At 42.9% G+C, this 7,500-nt stretch overlaps 1 protein-coding gene across 1 annotated transcript in view; it reads left to right on the top strand.

Annotated features, from left to right (window-relative positions):
- nucks1a (nuclear casein kinase and cyclin-dependent kinase substrate 1a) overlaps window positions 1-7,500 on the top strand; it is a 36,042-nt gene that overhangs the window by 11,585 nt on the left and 16,957 nt on the right. The gene's annotated exons all lie outside the window — the stretch shown is intronic.

The raw sequence follows: 7,500 nt of genomic DNA, 5'->3' as shown, positions 1-7,500 counted from the left end.
TTTCTCTCTCTCTCTACATCTCTGTTTCTCTCTACATCTCTGTTTCTCTCTACATCTCTGTTTCTCTCTCTACATCTCTGTTTCTCTCTCTCTCTCTCTCTCTCTCTCTCTCTCTCTCTCTCTCTCTCTCTCTACATCTCCGTTTCACTCTCTCTCTCCCTCTCTCTACATCTCTGTTTCACTCTCTCTCTCTCTCTACATCTCTGTTTACTCTCTCTCTCCCTCTCTCTACATCTCTGTTTCACTCTCTCTCTCTCTACATCTCTGTTTCTCTCTCTCTACATCTCTGTTTCACTCTCTCTCTACATCTCTGTTTCACTCTCTCTCTCTACATCTCTGTTTCACTCTCTCTCTCTACATCTCTGTTTCACTCTCTCTCTCCCTCTCTCTACATCTCTGTTTCACTCTCTCTCTCTCTACATCTCTGTTTCACTCTCTCTCTCTCTACATCTCTGTTTCACTCTCTCTCTCTACATCTCTGTTTCACTCTCTCTCTCCCTCTCTCTACATCTCTGTTTCACTCTCTCTCTCCCTCTCTCTACATCTCTGTTTCACTCTCTCTCTCTCTACATCTCTGTTTCACTCTCTCTCTCTACATCTCTGTTTCACTCTCTCTCTCTCTACATCTCTGTTTCACTCTCTCTCTCCCTCTCTCTACATCTCTGTTTCACTCTCTCTCTCTCTACATCTCTGTTTCACTCTCTCTCTCTCTACATCTCTGTTTCACTCTCTCTCTCTACATCTCTGTTTCACTCTCTCTCTCTACATCTCTGTTTCACTCTCTCTCTCTCTACATCTCTGTTTCACTCTCTCTCTCTCTACATCTCTGTTTCACTCTCTCTCTACATCTCTGTTTCACTCTCTCTCTACATCTCTGTTTCTCTCTCTCTCTCTACATCTCTGTTTCACTCTCTCTCTACATCTCTGTTTCACTCTCTCTCTCCCTCTCTCTACATCTCTGTTTCACACTCTCTCTCCCTCTCTCTACATCTCTGTTTCACTCTCTCTCTCTCTCTCTCTCTCTCTCTCTCTCTCTCTCCATCTCTGTTTCACTCTCTCTCTACATCTCTGTTTCTCTCTCTCTCTACATCTCTGTTTCTCTCTCTCTCTACATCTCTGTTTCTCTCTCTCTCTACATCTCTGTTCTCTCTCTCTCTACATCTCTGTTCTCTCTCTCTCTACATCTCTGTTTCTCTCTCTACATCTCTGTTTCTCTCTCTCTCTACATCTCTGTTTCTCTCTCTCTCTACATCTCTGTTTCTCTCTCTCTCTACATCTCTGTTTCTCTCTCTCTACATCTCTGTTTCTCTCTCTCTACATCTCTGTTTCTCTCTCTCTACATCTCTGTTTCTCTCTCTCTACATCTCTGTTTCTCTCTCTACATCTCTGTTTCTCTCTCTACATCTCTGTTTCTCTCTCTACATCTCTGTTTCTCTCTCTCTCTCTACATCTCTGTTTCTCTCTCTCTACATCTCTGTTTCTCTCTCTCTACATCTCTGTTTCTCTCTCTCTACATCTCTGTTTCTCTCTCTCTACATCTCTGTTTCTCTCTCTACATCTCTGTTTCTCTCTCTCTCTCTCTCTACATCTCTGTTTCTCTCTCTACATCTCTGTTTCTCTCTCTCTCTCTCTACATCTCTGTTTCTCTCTCTACATCTCTGTTTCTCTCTCTCTCTCTCTACATCTCTGTTTCTCTCTCTCTCTCTACATCTCTGTTTCTCTCTCTCTACATCTCTGTTTCTCTCTCTCTACATCTCTGTTTCTCTCTCTACATCTCTGTTTCTCTCTCTCTACATCTCTGTTTCTCTCTCTCTACATCTCTGTTTCTCTCTCTACATCTCTGTTTCTCTCTCTCTACATCTCTGTTTCTCTCTCTACATCTCTGTTTTTCTCTCTCTCTCTCTCTACATCTCTGTTTCTCTCTCTCTCTCTCTACATCTCTGTTTCTCTCTCTCTCTCTCTCTCTCTACATCTCTGTTTCTCTCTCTACATCTCTGTTTCTCCCTCTCTACATCTCTGTTTCTCTCTCTACATCTCTGTTTCTCTCTCTCTCTACATCTCTGTTTCTCTCTCTACATCTCTGTTTCTCTCTCTCTCTACATCTCTGTTTCTCTCTCTCTCTCTACATCTCTGTTTCTCTCTCTACATCTCTGTTTCTCTCTCTACATCTCTGTTTCTCTCTCTCTACATCTCTGTTTCTCTCTCTCTACATCTCTGTTTCTCTCTCTCTCTACATCTCTGTTTCTCTCTCTCTCTCTACATCTCTGTTTCTCTCTCTCTCTACATCTCTGTTTCTCTCTCTCTCTACATCTCTGTTTCTCTCTCTCTCTACATCTCTGTTTCTCTCTCTCTCTACATCTCTGTTTCTCTCTCTCTCTCTACATCTCTGTTTCTCTCTCTACATCTCTGTTTCTCTCTCTCTCTCTCTCTACATCTCTGTTTCTCTCTCTCTCTCTACATCTCTGTTTCTCTCTCTCTCTCTACATCTCTGTTTCTCTCTCTCTCTCTCTACATCTCTGTTTCTCTCTCTCTCTACATCTCTGTTTCTCTCTACATCTCTGTTTCTCTCTCTACATCTCTGTTTCTCTCTCTACATCTCTGTTTCTCTCTCTCTCTCTCTACATCTCTGTTTCTCTCTCTCTCTCTACATCTCTGTTTCTCTCTCTCTCTCTACATCTCTGTTTCTCTCTCTCTCTACATCTCTGTTTCTCTCTACATCTCTGTTTCTCTCTCTACATCTCTGTTTCTCTCTCTCTCTACATCTCTGTTTCTCTCTACATCTCTGTTTCTCTCTACATCTCTGTTTCTCTCTCTACATCTCTGTTTCTCTCTCTCTCTCTCTCTCTCTCTCTCTCTCTCTCTCTCTCTCTCTCTCTACATCTCCGTTTCACTCTCTCTCTCCCTCTCTCTACATCTCTGTTTCACTCTCTCTCTCTCTCTACATCTCTGTTTACTCTCTCTCTCCCTCTCTCTACATCTCTGTTTCACTCTCTCTCTCTCTACATCTCTGTTTCTCTCTCTCTACATCTCTGTTTCACTCTCTCTCTACATCTCTGTTTCACTCTCTCTCTCTACATCTCTGTTTCACTCTCTCTCTCTACATCTCTGTTTCACTCTCTCTCTCCCTCTCTCTACATCTCTGTTTCACTCTCTCTCTCTCTACATCTCTGTTTCACTCTCTCTCTCTCTACATCTCTGTTTCACTCTCTCTCTCTACATCTCTGTTTCACTCTCTCTCTCCCTCTCTCTACATCTCTGTTTCACTCTCTCTCTCCTCTCTCTACATCTCTGTTTCACTCTCTCTCTCTCTACATCTCTGTTTCACTCTCTCTCTCTACATCTCTGTTTCACTCTCTCTCTCTCTACATCTCTGTTTCACTCTCTCTCTCCCTCTCTCTACATCTCTGTTTCACTCTCTCTCTCTCTACATCTCTGTTTCACTCTCTCTCTCTCTACATCTCTGTTTCACTCTCTCTCTCTACATCTCTGTTTCACTCTCTCTCTCTACATCTCTGTTTCACTCTCTCTCTCTCTACATCTCTGTTTCACTCTCTCTCTCTCTACATCTCTGTTTCACTCTCTCTCTACATCTCTGTTTCACTCTCTCTCTACATCTCTGTTTCTCTCTCTCTCTCTACATCTCTGTTTCACTCTCTCTCTACATCTCTGTTTCACTCTCTCTCTCCCTCTCTCTACATCTCTGTTTCACACTCTCTCTCCTCTCTCTACATCTCTGTTTCACTCTCTCTCTCTCTCTCTCTCTCTCTCTCTCTCTCTCTCTCTACATCTCTGTTTCACTCTCTCTCTACATCTCTGTTTCTCTCTCTCTCTACATCTCTGTTTCTCTCTCTCTCTACATCTCTGTTTCTCTCTCTCTCTACATCTCTGTTCTCTCTCTCTCTACATCTCTGTTCTCTCTCTCTCTACATCTCTGTTTCTCTCTCTACATCTCTGTTTCTCTCTCTCTCTACATCTCTGTTTCTCTCTCTCTCTACATCTCTGTTTCTCTCTCTCTCTACATCTCTGTTTCTCTCTCTCTACATCTCTGTTTCTCTCTCTCTACATCTCTGTTTCTCTCTCTCTACATCTCTGTTTCTCTCTCTCTACATCTCTGTTTCTCTCTCTACATCTCTGTTTCTCTCTCTACATCTCTGTTTCTCTCTCTACATCTCTGTTTCTCTCTCTCTCTCTACATCTCTGTTTCTCTCTCTCTACATCTCTGTTTCTCTCTCTCTACATCTCTGTTTCTCTCTCTCTACATCTCTGTTTCTCTCTCTCTACATCTCTGTTTCTCTCTCTACATCTCTGTTTCTCTCTCTCTCTCTCTACATCTCTGTTTCTCTCTCTACATCTCTGTTTCTCTCTCTCTCTCTCTACATCTCTGTTTCTCTCTCTACATCTCTGTTTCTCTCTCTCTCTCTACATCTCTGTTTCTCTCTCTCTCTCTACATCTCTGTTTCTCTCTCTCTACATCTCTGTTTCTCTCTCTCTACATCTCTGTTTCTCTCTCTACATCTCTGTTTCTCTCTCTCTACATCTCTGTTTCTCTCTCTCTACATCTCTGTTTCTCTCTCTACATCTCTGTTTCTCTCTCTCTACATCTCTGTTTCTCTCTCTACATCTCTGTTTTCTCTCTCTCTCTCTCTACATCTCTGTTTCTCTCTCTCTCTCTCTACATCTCTGTTTCTCTCTCTCTCTCTCTCTCTACATCTCTGTTTCTCTCTCTACATCTCTGTTTCTCCCTCTCTACATCTCTGTTTCTCTCTCTACATCTCTGTTTCTCTCTCTCTCTACATCTCTGTTTCTCTCTCTACATCTCTGTTTCTCTCTCTCTCTACATCTCTGTTTCTCTCTCTCTCTCTACATCTCTGTTTCTCTCTCTACATCTCTGTTTCTCTCTCTACATCTCTGTTTCTCTCTCTCTACATCTCTGTTTCTCTCTCTCTACATCTCTGTTTCTCTCTCTCTCTACATCTCTGTTTCTCTCTCTCTCTCTACATCTCTGTTTCTCTCTCTCTCTACATCTCTGTTTCTCTCTCTCTCTACATCTCTGTTTCTCTCTCTCTCTACATCTCTGTTTCTCTCTCTCTCTACATCTCTGTTTCTCTCTCTCTCTCTACATCTCTGTTTCTCTCTCTACATCTCTGTTCTCTCTCTCTCTCTCTACATCTCTCTCTCCTCTCTCTCTCTCTCTCTACATCTCTGTTTCTCTCTCTCTCTCTACATCTCTGTTTCTCTCTCTCTCTCTACATCTCTGTTTCTCTCTCTCTCTCTCTACATCTCTGTTCTCTCTCTCTCTACATCTCTGTTTCTCTCTACATCTCTGTTTCTCTCTCTACATCTCTGTTTCTCTCTCTACATCTCTGTTTCTCTCTCTCTCTCTCTACATCTCTGTTTCTCTCTCTCTCTCTACATCTCTGTTTCTCTCTCTCTCTCTACATCTCTGTTTCTCTCTCTCTCTACATCTCTGTTTCTCTCTACATCTCTGTTTCTCTCTCTACATCTCTGTTTCTCTCTCTCTCTACATCTCTGTTTCTCTCTACATCTCTGTTTCTCTCTACATCTCTGTTTCTCTCTCTACATCTCTGTTTCTCTCTCTCTCTCTCTCTCTCTCTCTCTCTCTCTACATCTCCGTTTCACTCTCTCTCTCCCTCTCTCTACATCTCTGTTTCACTCTCTCTCTCTCTCTACATCTCTGTTTACTCTCTCTCTCCCTCTCTCTACATCTCTGTTTCACTCTCTCTCTCTCTACATCTCTGTTTCTCTCTCTCTACATCTCTGTTTCACTCTCTCTCTACATCTCTGTTTCACTCTCTCTCTCTACATCTCTGTTTCACTCTCTCTCTCTACATCTCTGTTTCACTCTCTCTCTCCCTCTCTCTACATCTCTGTTTCACTCTCTCTCTCTCTACATCTCTGTTTCACTCTCTCTCTCTCTACATCTCTGTTTCACTCTCTCTCTCTACATCTCTGTTTCACTCTCTCTCTCCCTCTCTCTACATCTCTGTTTCACTCTCTCTCTCCCTCTCTCTACATCTCTGTTTCACTCTCTCTCTCTACATCTCTGTTTCACTCTCTCTCTCTACATCTCTGTTTCACTCTCTCTCTCTACATCTCTGTTTCACTCTCTCTCTCCCTCTCTCTACATCTCTGTTTCACTCTCTCTCTCTCTACATCTCTGTTTCACTCTCTCTCTCTCTACATCTCTGTTTCACTCTCTCTCTCTACATCTCTGTTTCACTCTCTCTCTCTACATCTCTGTTTCACTCTCTCTCTCTCTACATCTCTGTTTCACTCTCTCTCTCTCTACATCTCTGTTTCACTCTCTCTCTACATCTCTGTTTCTCTCTCTCTCTCTACATCTCTGTTTCACTCTCTCTCTACATCTCTGTTTCACTCTCTCTCTCCCTCTCTCTACATCTCTGTTTCACACTCTCTCTCCCTCTCTCTACATCTCTGTTTCACTCTCTCTCTCTCTCTCTCTCTCTCTCTCTCCATCTCTGTTTCACTCTCTCTCTACATCTCTGTTTCTCTCTCTCTCTACATCTCTGTTTCACTCTCTCTACATCTGTTTCACTCTCTCTCTCTCTCTCTCTCTCTCTCTCTCTCTCCATCTCTGTTTCACTCTCTCTCTACATCTCTGTTTCTCTCTCTCTCTACATCTCTGTTTCACTCTCTCTACATCTGTTTCACTCTCTCTCTACATCTCTGTTTCTCTCTCTCTCTCTACATCTCTGTTTCACTCTCTCTCTACATCTGTTTCACTCTCTCTCTCCCTCTCTCTACATCTGTTTCACTCTCTCTCTCCCTCTCTCTACATCTGTTTCACTCTCTCTCTCTCTACATCTCTGTTTCACTGTCTCTCTCCCTCTCTCTACATCTCTGTTTCACTGTCTCTCTCCCTCTCTCTACATCTCTGTTTCACTGTCTCTCTCCCTCTCTCTACATCTCTGTTTCACTGTCTCTCTCCCTCTCTCTACATCTCTGTTTCACTGTCTCTCTCCCTCTCTCTACATCTCTGTTTCACTGTCTCTCTCCCTCTCTCTACATCTCTGTTTCACTGTCTCTCTCCCTCTCTCTACATCTCTGTTTCACTGTCTCTCTCCCTCTCTCTACATCTCTGTTTCACTGTCTCTCTCCCTCTCTCTACATCTCTGTTTCACTCTCTCTCTCCCTCTCTCTACATCTCTGTTTCACTCTCTCTCTCCCTCTCTCTACATCTCTGTTTCACTCTCTCTCTCTCTACATCTCTGTTTCACTCTCTCTCTACATCTCTCTTTCTCTCTCTCTCTCTACATCTCTGTTTCACTCTCTCTACATCTCTGTTTCACTCTCTCTCTACATCTCTGTCTCTCTCTCTCTCTCTACATCTCTATTTCTCTTTCTCTCTCTCTCTCTCTACATCTCTATTTCTCTTTCTCTCTCTCTCTCTCTCTCTACATCTCTTTCTCTCTCTCTCTCTCTCTCTCTACATCTCTATTTCTCTTTCTCTCTCTCTCT

Source organism: Stigmatopora nigra, unplaced genomic scaffold (genome assembly GCF_051989575.1).
Source record: "Stigmatopora nigra isolate UIUO_SnigA unplaced genomic scaffold, RoL_Snig_1.1 HiC_scaffold_29, whole genome shotgun sequence".
Lineage (NCBI taxonomy): Eukaryota > Metazoa > Chordata > Actinopteri > Syngnathiformes > Syngnathidae > Stigmatopora > Stigmatopora nigra.
The sequence above is the reverse complement of the archived record's forward strand: the minus strand, read 5'-3'. Positions and strand labels throughout refer to the sequence as shown.